The following is an 18,434-nucleotide window of genomic DNA, read 5'->3' as shown; positions in this document are numbered from 1 at the left end:
CACTGAGTACAAAACTGCACTCACAAAAAGATTTGGAACTTTTGGAACACGCATCCTGGGGAAAGGATAGTAAATCCTTCTGGGACTTAGTAAAGTTAATTTGATTCCTCCATCAATTCCCCTCTCCAAAATAACAACTCAGGCATGGAATGGGTTACCCACTTTGCCTCTATCCATCACACGGACGACGCGCCAATTATGTCTGCTACTTTTCTCAACAGACTGCAGAACCCTCCCTCAGTTTTATTAACTTTTCAGGAAGTTGAGTTGGCCATCTATCACAGCAAGGGTGGGCAAGCCCCAGGTCCAGATGGGGTACCAATGGATTTATTGAAATCCATGCCTGAAATTTGGGGTCTCCTTATCAGGAATACATTTAACATTTCCCTATCCATAACTATTCCCACGTCATGGTCTACCGCAACAATAGTACCCATATTCAACAAGCATTGGAAATGCAATAGGTCTCGCATTAGAAAAGTTGGAGCTATTGGTTTCGTAAATGACAATTTTTTTTAATGTGTTGGTCTTGAAAATAGCCAAATTAATAGCTTTGTCATTTACAATGCCAATACTTTAAGCTTTTTCAAATGTGACACCTATAGCATTTGTAATGCAACATGTTTTGTATGTACGTGACTTAGATGTATTCATCTAACAAATACAAATGGCTTTTAATTTTTTAAAATAATTAATACTGAAATTAAAAAAAATGTAATTTATAATAGCAATAGCTTAAACTATTGTAAATAACTGAAATCTGACAGCAGGTTCTGTTGACTATTAGTCTTGGGCACTACTGTTAAATTCCCTAGTGGAGAGATAATCATGATTAAAAAGATGGCAATGAAATCAGTTGGTGTTCCTTGTCTGTACAACTGTGCAGATTTCTGCATTTGTGTATATGCATTCACGTTTTCTAATGCCATATATGGGAGTCTATTACATTCATGCTTTCTAATGCCTGCAACATCTGTGTAAACGTGGGGGTCATAAGTTCAAAGTCTGTCAGGACTGAGGTAGCCTTTCATCCCTTTGAAGACGTTAAGATTTCGTGCAAACAGGACACTGTATAATCAAGCAGCCGAGCAATTTGATGTCTTCAGACACAAGACACTCGGAAAGAAGACTGGGAAAGCGGATGGGTGGGGGGGAGTGCACGCGCGCGAAGTTGTGAAGATGAATTATAAAAAAAAAAAGACTGCCACGCTCTTGAGATTGCTCTGAAGTATTTTAAACACCACCTCAAACAGAGACAAGCTAACGAGGAGGGAGGGGAAGAAAGGAGGGGGGAGGGGGTAGTGAGAGCAAACAGCAAGAGGGTGGGGCGCATGTATTTCCATCGGAGGAGGGCTACTTTGGGTTTCCAGTCCAGCCCTGGATTAGAGGGAAAAGGTAGAGCAAAGACAGCCTGTAAGTATAGAAGAACAGCGTGAGACTGTGAGGTCATGCAGAGGGCTCGTGCGGGGTGGAGGAAGGCCAGGAGGGCGCGAGGAAGGCACAGTGAACCTGGGGCTAATCTACTAATGTCAAGGTTTTCCATATTGCGCATCACTGCAGGGGACAATGTATCACAGCGTGTGACAACATGACATTTCAAAGCAGCACATGGTGCAGGTCAGGTTAGCCTGTAACAGCGTGCAGTAAATACAGCGCCATGCAGACATTTCCACCTCAAACTAAAGACGCTGCAAACACGTGCGGCCATGTATTTATTTTATTTAATGCCTGCTGAGCACGCCTTTGGGCCGCATGCGGCATGTGCTCTGGGTAGCCGGATATACTGTTTCTGAGATCCGGGGCACAGAAGGGGTACATAACGGTGCTGCCTAAGGATGGTGCGCATCTGTTTTACAAAAAAAGCAAAACAAAAAATAAAAGATTGAAATATAAATTAATAAAAAAAACTGCAAATAATATTATTAAAGAAAACATAAAAGCAGACTTTGGCCCACCAGCCACGGCTCTGATCTGGACTACTTTCTAGGTTGCCTGCACATGTCTAAGAGCAAAATGCTGTCACTCTCGGTGAAGAAAACAAATGACCAAAAGGGGCGGACATGTTGCCCGATGATGTAGGCTAAGCTGCCAGAAGCCAAATGTGAATGGCGCTTGATTTCAGCAATGGCCCTTGAGAGTTCTGTGTGGTTATATACATGTGCGTTTTTTTTAATTTATTTTGAAAAATATGAGGCTGGTTACACAGGTACAGCCAACTCTGTGCCAAATAAAAGAGGGGGACAAATGGCACAAAGAACAAAGAGAAGGGGAAACAAGGTAAACAAGTAACGCTCTAATCTGCAACTTACTTTGAAAAGTAAACGCTCTGGGGGTCCAAACCTGAGCGGCAAGGTTGTGCTGGGAGAGAGAGAGTGGGGAGGAGAGTAGGAGGAGGAGAGGGGAGGAGAGTAGGAGGAGGAGGGGGGAGGAGAGTAGGGGAGGAGAGTAGGGGAGGCACGGCCTAGCGGCCGTGCAACCAAGAAGTGAGGGGGCGGAGCTGGGGGAGGCTGTGAGAGAGAGAGTGGGGAGGAGAGTAGGAGGAGGAGGGGGGAGGAGAGTAGGAAGAGGAGGGGGGCCAAAAGAGACAAAGGGGAGGGGGGAGGAGAAATGCGACACGGCGGGCAGGGGAGGGGGCGGAGCGGGGCGGGGAGAGGGTGTGAAAGCAGCAGGGCAGGCGGCTGGGGGCATGTGCACGCGCTTTCAAGCTCAATGCGCATGCGCATTGAGCTTGAATTTCACGGGCACTGCAAGGAATCGCCACGATTCCTTGCACGTTGGTTAAAGACTGTTTAAGCCCCCATAGTCTCGCAAGCTCGATGCGCATGCGCATCGACAGGCGAGACCTAAAAAGGGTGACCGTATGTCACCCAAGTGTATTAAACATATTTCACTCATTGACAGCACTATTAAAATAATTGGTAGAGGCATTCATCACCGTTCGGTCAAATGGGCAGCTGACAAGGACATACTCTCCCCTTTTCAATTCAGATTCCGCCCAAAACTAGGAACCAATGAGCAATGTCTGAATCTGGCTCTGACCATATCTAAATACACTAAGGCCCAGCGTTCCCCCATCTAATTAGCTATCATGTACCTATCCACTGCCTTCGACTCAGTGAACATAACCAAACTCTGGTTAATGTTGCCGGATCAAGGCGTAGGCTTGGGCGTAGTTCGCTGAGTTTTGCTACGTGAAACTCTGCGAAGTTACAAAAAAAACCCCTGTGGTGTTTCGTAAATGGTGGAGTGCAGTGTGAACTGCCTTTCGCACTGGTCTTCCTGCTGTTTGAGTAAAAATTCTACCCGAGCGGCAGCTCGCGCTCGCGAACTTACTGTTTATGATCACGAACAGGGAAAAAACTCTGCGGCACTACGGGAAGCAGAGTTTTCTGCACTCTGCATGCTCTGCAGAGTGCAGAAAACTCTGCAAACTCTGAAAACTCTGCAAACGGAGCACAGTTGGACCCCCCTCTGGAGAATTTCTTGTACTGCCTCCCCTAAGATCTTTCAGCTCAGGTTCATTTAAATTCCCTTGGGGAGCTTTCTTCTGAATTCCTCCTGAAGAGTGGAGTGAGGCAGGGTTGTATATTGGCACTTTTATCATTTATTTTTTATATCAATTGATTAGCAGCCCATTTATCTATTTCCCACACAAATATACCCAGAATTGCAGGCTTCCCAGGCTTCCCAGTCCCCGCTTTACTGTATGCTGATGATGCGGTATTGATAACCCTCACTCCAAAAGCACTGAGAAATCAGGTGGACTATTTTGCTTCCCGTATGCACAATCTGAATCTAAATATTAATTTTGAGGTTTCACATCTTGTCCAGTGGGCTGGGCAAATTAAGGCGAAATAAAATTAGTATTAAGGGGCATGTTTTGACGACTGTTGCGAATTTATGTTATCTAGGATTAAATGTCAGTTCAACAGGGTCATGGACTCCCCATCTTGCTCAGGCCTGTGTTAAATTAAATAAACCGTGGGTACAGTCTGCAACCTCATCAGACCACAAATTAGGGGGTCTGGGTTTCCACCAGCGAAAGTTTGCAACTCGCAATGCATCAGTGTAGCCACCTACGAAGCTGGAGTATGGGGTTTCAATAAATGCTGTTCTCTTCAGGCAGAGGAAAATCCGATTGTTGCGATGGTTGTTAGGTACACCGCCGTCCACTCCCAGTCTCATTACCCACTTTGAGTTAAACCAGGGTTTTATCAAGGATACGATTCAGATGGCACCACTTTTATTTTGGGTTAGTATTTGGTTGAACACAGCTGCTAAACTCTGTAAGTACATTATATCTGAGTGGTTGACATTGGATAAGGCACGCTGCATACCCTGGCTGAGTTATATACGGGATACTCTTGATTTCCTCCGTTTATCCTGGTGTTTACTGTACCCAGTCGAATCCCCCAAAATGCCAAGTTAGAGGTGAAAACATTATTTAAGGGCTACTGTGTAAATGTCAGGCTGAAACGCGAGTTATCCAAACCCACGGTGTTGCATTACTGTAGTCTTTTGCACACAGATGTCCCCCCTTTGTATCCGTCGCTCGACCTGTCAAGATGGGAGCGGTCACTTCTATTCCGCCTCAAAGCAGGGACATTTTATTTGTCTTTATTTTTTAAACACTTCTTAGACCCAAAGGGTAACAAAGTCTCCTTCTAACTCTGTGATAATCATTCTGCACTATCACTATTGCACTTTATGCTCTTCTGTAAATTGCACAGCCTAGCATGAAAGCACTTTCTGAGACCCTTGTTACGGAGGCTAGGTCTCCGCCGCTGTAGACCAGTTCTCCTCCACTTACAATCCCTGTGATCACCCGAAATTGTTTTCACTGTCTGTGCTTTTTTGAAAGCAGCACTCAGGGTTAGACACCATAATGGGCTAGTGTGTTAGAATTTTACGTGCAGTATGGTTTGGTATATACAGTGACAGAGAAGTTGGGTCTACTCCTGGGGGAAAGTAGGAGCGCATGGCGGACCCTACTTGAGGTTTTTGTTCTCTCTCTATCTCCTCCTTATGCTCTTTTAACTGCATCTACTGCCTATAATACTGTACTGGAGCAGTGAAACCTGACTTCGACTTACACTTTTCTGCTCATTTCAGGCATGGTTATTTAATGTATTATTTGATGCGTTGTTGAAGCCTAAAAGTCCTTTATGCACACATTTTACAACTGTTTTTAATGTACGATCATTTAAAATGTTTATGTGTGATTATAGCTATGTGCAATATTTTTATGGCCTATTGTTCTTTAGACCGAATAAAGGTATATTGAATTGAATTGAGTACAGTAACGTCCCTTTTCATTGGTTTATTTTACTGAACAAGCGTGTGCTAAAAGGCGTTTAAGACATTGAATTCCTTAGTGAAGACCTCCTTCTCACTTCCTTGAATATTTCACAAACTTTAAAAGTGCTCTGTAGAACACAGAGTACGTTTTTTTCCGTCCATGTCAGAGATGTGATGAAAGGGTAGCTCAAAATGAAAACTGCGTGAGTAATATGGGTAAACATCTGGTGTGTGTGGGATTAGCTTCCGCACTGTACACACGACATTTAAATTGCTCTGTGGGTTTGTGTGCCTACATCAACTTTCTGTGTAACCAGGTTCTTACAAGGTTTGCCCTTTGTAAACCTAGTTCGGCAAGTAGCTTATTGATCATATGGGAATAACCAATAATTTCAAGTTAAAAGGTAAATTGTGCTACATAAATTCAAGCCCTGTTATTACCTGAATAGATGATCCAGTACTGTAGTCACTTGGTGCTGAGAGCCCTTAGATCAACTTCTCAAATGTTTTTCCTTCTATTGTTTTCACTGTGTCGATAGACAACTCCCTCAGTTGCAGGGCTGTCAGGTAGTAGTCCTACTAATGCCAGTGAGGTTTACGTTAGATGAAACGGACGGTACTCATTGCAGTTTTTTTTAAACAAATTGAAAAGCACACCCATATTGTCACACATATGATTAAAATAGGCTTTATTGTTATGGCAGAGAAAATCATGTGTAGTGTAATAGTCAAGGCACTGAGACATAGATGCATGCTGACCAATTTCTGAGACTTACATTTCTAAAATTGTGATATTAGTCTGGTCTTTAGTATAACCAAAAAAAGGCCAGTCTTACATTTGAGTCTTTAGAAAGCTCTGTAGCGCACTATGCCATAGATCGAAACATGTGTCTACTGCTCAGGTTCTGTTGAAATCTCTCAAGACAAATGTAAACTATAGATTTGGATAACATTATTGTGTTTAAGCTATTGAAAACTTTCAAAACATTACAGTTGTTGATTGGTTACACAGACTGTGCTACACAGTAACATCTCACTTTATAAATATAGTTAAAGAGTGAGTTTGTTTAACAGAAGCTTGAGTACCGCCATCAACAGACACATATTAAGAGTGCGCTGTAAAGCTCTCACAGGCTTAGAATTCATAACCCACTTGGTAAGATTTAATATTAAGATAGGTTGCTCAATACTTCAGTTGAATGAAAGTTATTGAAGGAAACTAGGCTCATATCAATGAAAAATTCAAGAAACCCTGACTTATGAGAAATGCTTAACAAGTTTACAAGTAATTCCATTGCTCTGAATCCAGACTTCCATGTTCCTATCATTACAAAATGAGACCTCCACAGACAGGTTTTACAAGCTCCATTTCTCTGAAACATACCTTGAGACATACTCCTCCTTTCTTTTTTTTTTTCTTTTTTTTTTTTAGTTTATTGAAGTATAAAGAAGCAAAGACAGAAAATGAAGAAACAGTCAAAAGTTAAAAAACAAGAAATCTCTCTTACATAAAAGTATATATGATTGATGAAACGATATGTGAAAACATATTAAGTAATAATGTTACAGAAAAAGAAGTAATGAAGTCATAACCTGTAAAATAAGACATGTAAATGATATGAAAAACAGTAAATGCAATTAAGAGAAAAAATTATGGTGGTTTTTGAACTTCATCAGTGCGAACTTGGGAAGCAGGTGGGATTGTAGCAACACTGGATAAATACTCAGTAAGGGGAAGCCATAAAAGATCACGTTTGATTGCAAGGGAAATGGGGGAGACAAAATTAGTATCTAGACGGTGGTTAAAACACACTGCATTCCACCAAGCACGAAATGAGACGTCATTAGCTTGTTTCCAATGAGAGGTAATGTGATGTAAGGCAATAGCTATTAAAAGGTCAATTAATTTATAGCTGCGTGAGGAATCGGCAAAAATAGGGGAAAGAGAACCTAGAAAAATGTTGACAATAGAAAAAGGAAACTGGAAATTGAAAATCTTCTTAAACTGGGACCAGACCAATTGCCAAAAACGTAAAATGGGAGGACAGTCAAACAACATATGCTTCAAATCAGCTGAAGAGCAGGGACCGGACCAACAAGTGGAAGGAGTGTCTGGGGAAAAGGAAGACAAAAGTAATGGTGTAAATAATGTACGATTATAAACAAAAAATAGGGTTTGAGTAGTGTTAGCAGCTCTGTAGGTACTATGAATTTTTGACCAAATTTTGTCCCATAAAGGGAGAGACCAAATCTGAGAAAAATCTTTTTCCAAAGCCAACTCAACTTTGGATTTGATTCGATCAGTAGAAGATTGAATTGATTTATAGAGAAAAGAAGCAGAGGGTGAGTGATCGAGCGCAACGGACACAGGAAGACAGGCAGTAGGGATAGAATTCGTAGCAGGGAGTGAATGTAGATATTGGGTAAGAGTGGGAAGAAGTGATGGATATTGTGAACCATACTCCTCCTTTCTCATTGGAGCACATAAGCTCACTACTTACCTTACCGTGCCTGTAATATACAGAGCTCACACATCAATTTCTCAACAAATAATCACGAATAATCATTTGACAACATTAAAGGGAGAGAGGGACGAATGTAATGATTGAATAAGGCAGTCTATACTCAGAGTAATTAAATCACACGTAATTTAAGCATTACCTCTTTGTTCCCTTCCTTGCTTCTTTCATTACAAAATGAGGAATGTCCAAGCTGTACAACCAAAAGAATAATTTTGTAAAACAAATTATATACATCTGTAATTCATATTTCTCCCAATATGCTGGTTTATTTGTCCACTGTTTACTTCATAGCATATTAAACTTTAACACCAAGCACGTCTTCTTGATTGTTAACATTATCAGTTCTATAATGTGTAACACATGTAGAAGGATTTGTCCATGTAGCCACCATACAAATATCGTTCAAAGACGTTTGTTGATACTCTGCCCATGTTACAGCCATGCCTCTAGTAGATTTCCACTGAATACCAGTCAGTGGAGAAACCCCTTACTTCTGGAAGGCCAAGACAATCACAGATTTGAACCGCCTGCTTACATTTTTAAGTGAAGGACGACCACCCTTATTTGCTGAACCAAAATTTACAACGAATGCTTCTTATCACTTAAATTGAGACACCCTATCTGTTAGTCCTCTAGATTTCTTCTAGAGTTGTAGGGTTTCATTTGCTGACCCCCTGGCACAAAGAACTTTGTCAATGTGCCAGCCAAAATCAGAAAACCAATTTTGGACTGCAACCCATACACAACCCACTGAGCAATGTTCACAGAAGATGTGTTCCAAGTAACATTCAGTCCCATGAGGCATGGCAGGTACAGTTAGTCAGTGGTGGTTTCTTTATGAGGGCGTGAAGGCATTGCCTCCCTGCCCACGGGCCTCATATAAAATGATTAATTTTCCATTTATTAGCCACAGAAGTGTGAGGCATGGCCCGGGTAAACTTTGCTGTTTTGTAACATAGAGATAGGTCAGGGTGGGTGGAGTCAGACTTGGGTGGGGGGTAGAGCTTGAATGATGGTTGAGTGATTTGATGACAGAGGGATCCCATGGTGGGAAATTCGCATATCAGGTTGGACGGGTGCCTTGCTCTGCTCAGCCCAACAAGCACAAGTGAACCCTTGGCTACCTGCAACAATAGAAGGCCAGGGTGGATTACATCCAGGGCCCACAAGTCTCCAAAGGAGCGTTGGCTGCCCTTGACTGAGACAATCTTCACGCTGCTCCCATGCTCTCTACGCCAGTGGAGCAGCACAAGGATTGTCTCGGGAGTCGTGGGGAGTGCGGCTGCAGCAGGGCTGAGTTGGTGAACTGTAAATTTTCATGCACACCTGGAGGCGGTGACTGGACTAGTCGGTGAGTGTGCCTGCTCATTTTTGTTATTAAAAGTGTCTTCCTGTTGCCTCAGTCTGTGTAGCTTTGGCCCTTCCTAAACACATTGACATCGCATTGTCGCCTCCAACATGTATGAAAGGCCAGGGATTACCGACGGGGTAGGACCGGGGTTTGTAGGCCGTGCGTTTCCCAGGAACTGCCATGGCTATGCTGGGATTGCAAGAAAATACAAAAAGCAACATACTTGCTGAATTTATTAATGCATTCTTTTTGTTTTACAACTGACCCAGATATAAAGCATGTGGGCTTTGTTAATAATCTCTCAATCCGTTTTGCACAATTTTGTCATGTTATGCCAGTTGCTAGCAATGCTTGGAAGAACCAAGTCGCAAGCTTGTATTTTCGCTGTACCTTCTCTCTGTTTATTAAGTAGAGTCATTTCTACACATGACATTGTTAGCTGTAGGGATATCACACGCCTGTTCACTTTCACACCATTTCCGTGAATAGTTACAATCAATGATGAGCACATGATGTTCAAGAGCATGCACCTGTAGATGCTTGAATTATTACAATCAACTCATCTTTCCTATAGTAGGAAATTAGTATCAGTGGGGCAAAAATGTGCAATCAGATTCACCGATGTTTTCTTTGTCCTTACTCTGATCAAAAACCCATAGATCAGAGGGAATCGCGTGGAATGGGGGCATACAACATTCCAAGGGCAAGAAGGAACATTCACGTTTCAAGCCTCAATACTAAGGTCTTAGATTCTGAGAACCGGTATGGTGGGTCTCAGCAGCAGTGGCAGAGTGGGGTTGGAGGGCTGTCTGATAATCCCGGGTGTCTTCCAAATGCCAGCGGATTTCTAGCAGTGGTTGAGGACTAACCTACTGTTGGCTGAGGTGGCAATCTAGATTTGGCAAAAGGTCTTTAAAGAGGGGCTGAAAGTCTGCTACGACTAGGTATGGTTTGTGAGGCCTGGCTAATTAATGGGAGTGGCAGCTAGGAGCCTTCGAGAGGCAGATGCTGGTGTGTGATGCTATGGTCCCTCTTAGCAGCTAGCTGATAGTGAGTGAGTTCAAGCTGAGGGACCTGTAAAGGTGCTTTGTGATTTGCCTGTACTGTGGGCAAAGACAGGAGAACTCTGTGGGACGAGAAGCCCAGTAGCAAAACCCTGTCTACAACATTCCGAGCAGGCCCCTTCACCACTAATAAAAACTGCCCTACATGCAGTTAATATTAATGTTAATGTTAAAGGGAATTTATTGAGCGCACTGCCACCATGAGTTTCCTGGCGCTGATTGGACACTGAGGCTGTGCAAGCGGGACTTAGAGGGGGTGTGAGAAGAGCAAGGTTTTTAAGGATTTCCTAAATGATAAGAGAGAGCACGAGGTCTTAAGTGAGAGTGGAAGAGAATTCCACAGCTTGGGAGCCAGGTGAGTGAAGCAGCGGCCACCTAGTTTGGTGAGGTGCTGCTGCCTGTTCTGATTGGTGCTTATTTTTGCTGTACTGCTGCCTGTTGCTTAATACTCTGTTCGACAACTTACATTAAATGATTGGATGGAGAGGTGGGAATGAGTTCCCGCTTCATATCATGTTTGTTTTGCTGTCTTAGAGGTTAGCCCTTTGACTTCTAAATGTATATTCCTGCATTATTCAGCAGTCAACGTTATATGGAGATCACACAGGTGAAAACGAGCAGAAATAATGTACTCTCTTGGAACATTGCGGGACTGGGCACAAAGATGGCAGATTGTAACTGGGTTAGGTACATTAAGCAGTTTCAGATCATTTGTCTGCAGGAGACCTGGTCAGTGGATTGTGACCTCTTTCTTGAAGGGTATAAGGCCTTCTATGTTCCTGCGATAGCATTTTAGCAGAGGCAGACCTAAGGGGGGTCTGGTCACATTTATTTCTGTAGCACTCTCTTGCAAAATACGCAGAGTTTTAACGGGCAATTCCGGAATTATTGGTTTAGTACTGAATGGAGATAACTGCCTGGCTGGTTTGGTAAACTTTTATAATGCTGTTAACTTATGTTCAGTTTCTAGTCCTATATCAGCACTAAATGCATTTATTAGTACTTCAATGAAGGAATGTCTCCATAACCTTATGATTATGGGCGATTTTAACGTCCATCCTTGTGGCGACCCCTGCTGAAAAAGCATCTCGGATTTGCATTGTGATCGTTCCGAGGGCTTGCATCTGGAACACACGGCGGAGGGGGAGGTTTTTAACGATTTATTGAATGACCTGGATTTATCACTGACAATGGCATTGAGGGATCCCTTAAAGGGTTTTGAGATCCCAACTTTTAAGGGTCATGGGAGGGGTACCTTCATTGATTAGGTCTTACTTTCTTTGTCAATGCAGACTTTTGTGGACTCTTTCATTATTGAACATAGTGAATTCAGTGATCACAACCCACTGACTGTACACTTGAAGGGCCCCTGGGTGGCTAAGGAAGGTCGGAATTATATCACAGGCAGGTTGAGCACAACTGATGGGAGATGGCGCCTTAAATGGTCTGTGATTACTCCAGACTTGTTGTACAAAAACATCAAGGATAATTACACAGAGGAAATTGCAAATTGTATTCAAGAAGGGTCAGACCCGTGCCAGGTTCTTCGTGCTTTTCAAAACCTTTCGGACAAGGTGTCTCAGATGATGTTAGTCCCAGTAAAGAACACAGAGATCGGGGGACCAAGATGGTTTAATCATGACTGTTCTAGGGTGGCACGTAATTTAAGGATAGCCCTGGCTGCTAATCCCAGAATAAAGGAGAATGTTCCACAGTGCAGGGAAGAATACAAATCCGTTATCGCCAGACGCAAGGAATTTTTAAGAGAAGAGGCATGGAGTGAAATTCTTGACCCCTCTATCTTGAAGTGTAGCACTAGATTCTGGGTGGTAGTAAAGAGACCTTTACTGGTTCAGGACCCGGGGGATGGTCAGGAATGCTGCATAACAAGGAGGAGTGGGAAACACATTTCAAGCAATTGTATTGCTGTACGACGAATGATAATTTTAATCCTTCTCCTTGCAATAGCGGTGATATTATTAGGTTTGATAGAGGCGAGGTTATTGAGGGCATACTGGGACTTACAGCCGGGAAAGCTCCTGGTCCTGATGGGATCCCTCCAGATTTATGTAAATCTGAGCCTAGCTTTTGGGCACCCATATTAGAGTCGGTCTTTAACGCAGCTGCTAAAATTGGCTGCCCACAATCATGGGGGGTTTCCACGATTGTCCCAGTTATTAAGAAGGGGGACAAGGGTAGCCCTCTCTGTTACAGACCTATTTCACTAATTGACTCCATGGTTAAAATAGTGGGCAGAATCCTACTGCAGAGACTTTCTGACTGGGCGTTGGAAAATAATATCATGTCCATTTCTCAGTATGGTTTCTGCAGTGGACGCTCTACTATTACGCAGTGCCTTAACCTCTTTTTAATACTTAGTAAGTACACTGTTGCCTAAAGGGGTACTGTCCACCTTGCCTTCATGGACTTGTCATCTGCTTTCGACTGTGTAAACAGGGGAAAGCTATGGCAGTCCATGAGGGATAAGGGTGTTGACAGCGGGATTGTCAATTTCCTTGTCGATCTACACAGCAACACCAGTGCTAATGTTAGGTATTCTCAAGATCTGTGCGTAACTGGTAATTTTGACATCAGAAAGGGTGTGCGTCAAGGATGTATTCTCACCCCCTTTCTTTTTAATTTTTATATTAATGAGCTAGATAGCGTATTGCAGAATGTAAAGGCTGACTGCCCCAGAGTTGGCAGGCGGGGTATTCCTGTTCTTTTTTACGCAGATGATGCGGTTTTAATTTCCAGAACCCAGAGAGGTCTTCAAGCTTTACTAAATGCTTTTAAATATTCATGACGGACAGAGACCTCCTGGTCAATAACTCTAAATCTTTCGTCATGCAAGTTGGCCAACAACCAAGAAGGAACTTTTTATTTAAAATAGATGATGGAGCAATCCCAATTTTGAAATCATTCTCATATCTTGGGGTCCTTTTTGATACCAAACTTAGTTGGGGTCCACATCTTGATAAAAAGAAAAGGGAATTGGTAAGGGTGAATGCTACTATTTTTAACTTTGCATCAAAACTGGGGAAAAAACCTAATATTGCTATGCTGAAACTCTACAATGCAAAATCAGTGGCAACTGCCATTTATGGTAGTGAATTATGAGGCTATGTGGCCGGTGAGCCACTGCAGATTGCTGAAAACTCTTTTATGAAACGTCTCCTGTGTGTCCCAGCAGGTACATCCAATTTTGTAGTACATGAAGAGTTAGGGTCGCAATATTTATGTGACATTTTTTCTTTATGTCCGCTGACCTGTTGGCTAAAACTGTGGCTGAATAAGGACATACCACTGACACACTTGATTATGAGAGATTACCTGTCTCAGGATAAGGCAATGGGCACCCCTTGGTTAAAATATTTGAAATCCATTTTTTTAAGGCTCAGCCGATTGGACTTGTTTGAACATCCGAGCGGGATTGTAAAGGGTGAGTGGAGGTAGTTAAGCGTGCCTTCCTTATGGACAGAAAGCTCAAAAGAGAAGGAGAGGAGCTCCTGAAACCCAGTGTAAGAAAATTTGTTATGTTAAAAACATGTGAAATGATGGAGCCCTATTTGATGGGCTCGTTGACCTCCCATGAGAAGTTCCTGTTAACAAGGTTTAGATGAAATCTCTTTCATCATCTGCTGTTTAGACCAAAAAAATGATATTTTTAACAAACCTACTGCACCCTGTGGCTGCGACGGAAAGTCTCCACAGGATATGCTGCATTTTATTTTTTTATGTACATTTTATGAATACCCGTGCAAACGCTATCTGGTAGATCTTTTAAAGAAACTCAATTTTAACCAGATCAGACCAGCATTAATGTATTTGCAACTTTTGCACAGTGACAGTATTCTCCAAGTTACTGAATTTTTAAGATTATCTGTTAAGTTGAGAAATTGTCTGGACCAGTGATGGTACCTTTGCTGATTGAATTATTTTTCTAATGAATTTTTATGTATGGAATACGCTGTACTTTTGCACTCTTGCACTTTACCCATCACGTTTTACAACTACTGTGTTTTAATTGTCTATATTGCATATGTACTTTTATGGTTTGAATCAAAACCGAAATAAAGTCTCTATTGAATTGAATTAGAGGTTCGCCCTTTGACTTCTAACTGTATATTCCTGCATTATTCAGCAGTCAACGTTAAACATGTTAGAAGGTACATCATTAGGGAGCCCAGACATTTTTTTTAGCCGAGGGCGTGCTTGGCATAGAAAAGTTTTAAGACCATTACATTATCCCAGTGTCTCTGCCCTAAAGACTCAAAAATTGCGTTTCAATCAGATTTTGTTTTTTAAAATATGTTAAAGCACTAACACCCGTTGAACAGAAAGGGAGCAATTCTAGAGCACCAGTAACTTAAAACCCTTTGACAAACCCTTCCAGGTTGGCCGTATATAATATAGATGTGCGTTTTTTAAATGTTAATACAGCTAATTTAAAATAGAATATGTGCAATTAATTGTAGGAAACACATTCAGAATTCAATTGAGAAAGGAATATTGGATTCTGAAATGTATGAAGAATAAAACAAATATGGATCATGTTATTGAAAAGCATTCTTGAGGAGTCATTTTGGAACAATTTCCTTGTAGCGTGCACACGTTAGAATACAATTCATACCCAAAAAAAGAAGCTGTAAGAAAATACTGTAGGTAGATGAAAACGAGTGGGAGTTTTCGAGCAGGAAATTGTGGGGCGCGGTGAAAGGTACTGTGTTTATGCAAAAAGTAGTTCAGGTTGAACTTGGCAGTTTGTGAATTGTCTATTTTATGCCTGTCGCTTACATTTGAAGATTAAGGAAACTTTAAAGAATCATTTTAGAAAGCTGATATTGCATCCAAGTGTACTCAGGGCCCTTGTGGACTGTGTGTTCTCAAATTCCTGTGATCAGAAGAGACGATATTGAAGAATGATTTGGTACTGATTGCCTCCTCCTTGCTCCGACATTTTCCATTCGCATTATGTATTCAGGGTCGCAGTATCCCCACCTCAGGCTGGAAGCGAAGTTTATGTTTATCTGCTCCATCCCATTAAGGGTAGTGGCGACTACTCCGCTAAGGCACTGGAGTGTCGTCCCACTGCTGTGCAGCAGCGACATAAAGGAAAAATAAAATGGTAATAACTCGAGGTTATTATCATTATATTCTGTCCTGCTGCTCTGACACAGGAGCAGGGGGAGTGGCAAGCACACTTTGCAGGCGTGAATGAATTTTTGGTCGGCCGCCTGGGCCCGATCAAACATTTCATGCCCACTTACCATGTTCTCAACCCAGGCTGCATTACAGCCTGGTTGGAGAATATGCCCAGTTTCCCATTCCCTGGCTGAGCGCCCAATGGCGGTGCATAGACCAATCACAATGCAGCATTGCAGCGTTGTGATTGGCTTAGGGGAGCCTGGGTGCTTACCAATCACAACACTGCAGTGCTCATTGAGCCTGGGTGTACTTCTTGATTCTTCCAGTGGTGCTGAGCGACGAGGATGAGAGACGCGGCGGTATGGTAAGTGTTAGATTTGGGGGTCTCTAGTTAGCACAGATAGGTACTTGTGATAGGTACTTGTGACAAATAGGGACCCTTGCCTCTAGTCAGGGTAAGGAGGTACACTCTTAAAATATTCCCTGCTCACCCCCTTTGTTAGCTTGGCAAGAGCAGACAGGCTTATCTCAGAGGCAATGTTATAAAGACTTATCACAAGAACACAAACAACAAAAATCCACAATACTGTACTTAAAATGGGAGTTTTAGCTTAGTTCTGTTCAGTTCTTAAAATGCAACACTTTGAGTCAATGTACCTTACGATGCGTTACGCTTCCACAACAAAAGTGTGGCAGGCCAATCCCACAAGCAGCACTTCAGTTTAGGGATAGTCTCTCCTCAGTTTCTTCAGCTTCCTCTCCTCAGCAAAGGTTTCTTCTTGTTTGTCCAAAAGTGATCTACATTTTTGGGATCAGGGTCCCACTATTTATACCCCAAAATCCTTTGTTCTCTGAGGGCAGAGGATCCTTTGACTAATCCAAACCAGTTCTGGTCAGTCCTGGAGCACTCTATTTACATGACTCCTTCTTTTCTTTCACAGTGCAGGGCAGAAACATCAGACGCCCCACAGGAGGTGGAGCCAGCATTGTGGAGGAAAGGCACAGACCTGGAGCACTCTGTTGACATGATTCCTTCTCTCCTTTCACAGTGCAGGGCAGAGACATCAGACACACCACATGGGGTAGAACCAGCACTGTGGGGGGCAGGCACAGTCCTATTCAGGTCCCAGGTGCAACTCCTCCCTCCCATCTAGATGCAGATCTCTTTATTCACCACTGGGCGGACTCACCCCGTCTCTTGGAATCCCCCAGCCCTGTCACTCAAACTCCAGACAAGGAATACACAACCTAGCAGAGGCAGGCTTAGATAGTTAGGCAAGAAAATACCTACTTTCTAAAAGTGGTATTTTCAAACACAATGTTAAAATCAACTTCACTATAAGATGTAATAATCTAACTGTCCATGCTGGCCTATGGAGAACAGGTAGCCTTGCAATAGTGAAAAACAAAAGTGGCTGTAATTCACTATTAGGACATGCCACACACACCAGGGCATGCCCTACCTTATACTTACAAGGCACCCTGCCCTTGGGCCTACAATAGGGGTGTCTGATATGAAGAAAAGGGAAGGTTTAGGGACTGGCAAGTGGGTGCACTTTCCCTGCCAGCATGGCAATACCAGACTGCACGCAGGCTCTGCAATGGGAGACCTGAGACACACTTTTACAGGCTGCTTCTGTGGGTGGCATAACCAGTGCTACAAGCCCACTAGCAGCATTAGGTTAACAAGCCCTGGGCACACTCAGTGCACTGTACTAGGGTCTGACAAGTAAACCAAACCAGCCAGTCATGGAGTCACTAATCCATACATCAATTTACAATAGGGAGAGCATACACACTTTAGCACTGATCAGCAGTGGGAAAGTGCCCAGAGTCATAAAACCAACATAAAAAGGTCAGAGAAAATACAGAAGGAAGGCAAAAAGGTCAGGGATGACCCTGCAAAAAGGGCCAAGTCCAACAGTAAGGTTAGTTATTTTTTTTATTTTTTACATTTTCCTTACTCCTCATCCACAGTACTCCCGCCGCCCCTTCACCCTGCCACCCCCAATCAGTGCCGGCCTCGACTGCAAAGAATCCAGGATCGCCAAGCATAGTTACTGGCTCATTAATGAACATGGGACGCCTCCAAAATGCCTTGATACTGGAAATAAATGATGTCAAAGATTGGTGTGAAAGAGTTGGGTACTTTTATTTTATTTTATTTTTTTTGACAAATACATGAATCGGTTGGTATGAGTCATTCTAATACAATAAAAATTATCACAGAAGAAATCATGACGTATTAGAATATTACAGAATTCAAGACAAAACATTTTACACCAAACTAATCTTAACAAGGTATATTATGAGCAATCAGAAAAGAAAAAAAGAGCAGAAAATATAAGACACATCACATTGAAATATGGAGCAATAAAAATTAAGACATTTAACTTGATTCTACCATATGACACAGGAGAGAAGATGGAACCCTGTTTTACGACTCAAGATACTGTGTGACTGAGCCCCATATTTGTTCTCCAAGTTTCTTTTTCTGTGTACCCTCAAGAGCATAGAGACTATGTTCCATATTATGAATTATAAAAAACCTAGACCGCCATTCCACGAATGAAGGTGGTTCCTGTTGTAGCCAGAACAATGCAATACATAGTCTGTAAACAGCTGTCGCTACAAATATTAGTTTAGCATGCTGCTTCGCAGTTCCCCGTTCTAAAGACAGATCTCTTGGTAACAATGTTAGAGGCAAAGAAAGGCGCAGCCCCTAAAACATGGAATGAGGCGTCTATAGTAGTGTTCCATAAAAAGGGAAAGCTGGTGAATAGGCCTGGATCCTATAGGCCCATCTCGCTTTTAAATACAGATGGGAAAATATATTCAAAGATTTTAGCCAATAGACTCTCTTTAGTCATCTCAGGATTAGTATCAACAACACAGCATGGGTTTATCCCTCAACGCAGTACAACAAACCATGTTAATCGTGTGATTACTTTTCTTGATTATGTGAAAGTTACTCGGGAACCATTTTGTTTAATTTTACTAGATGCCGAGAAGGCTTTTGACTGCGTTACATGGTGCTTTTTATGGGATGTT

This window comes from Lissotriton vulgaris, chromosome 5 (assembly GCF_964263255.1).
Source record: "Lissotriton vulgaris chromosome 5, aLisVul1.2, whole genome shotgun sequence".
Taxonomy (NCBI): domain Eukaryota; kingdom Metazoa; phylum Chordata; class Amphibia; order Caudata; family Salamandridae; genus Lissotriton; species Lissotriton vulgaris.
The sequence above is the reverse complement of the archived record's forward strand: the minus strand, read 5'-3'. Positions refer to the sequence as shown.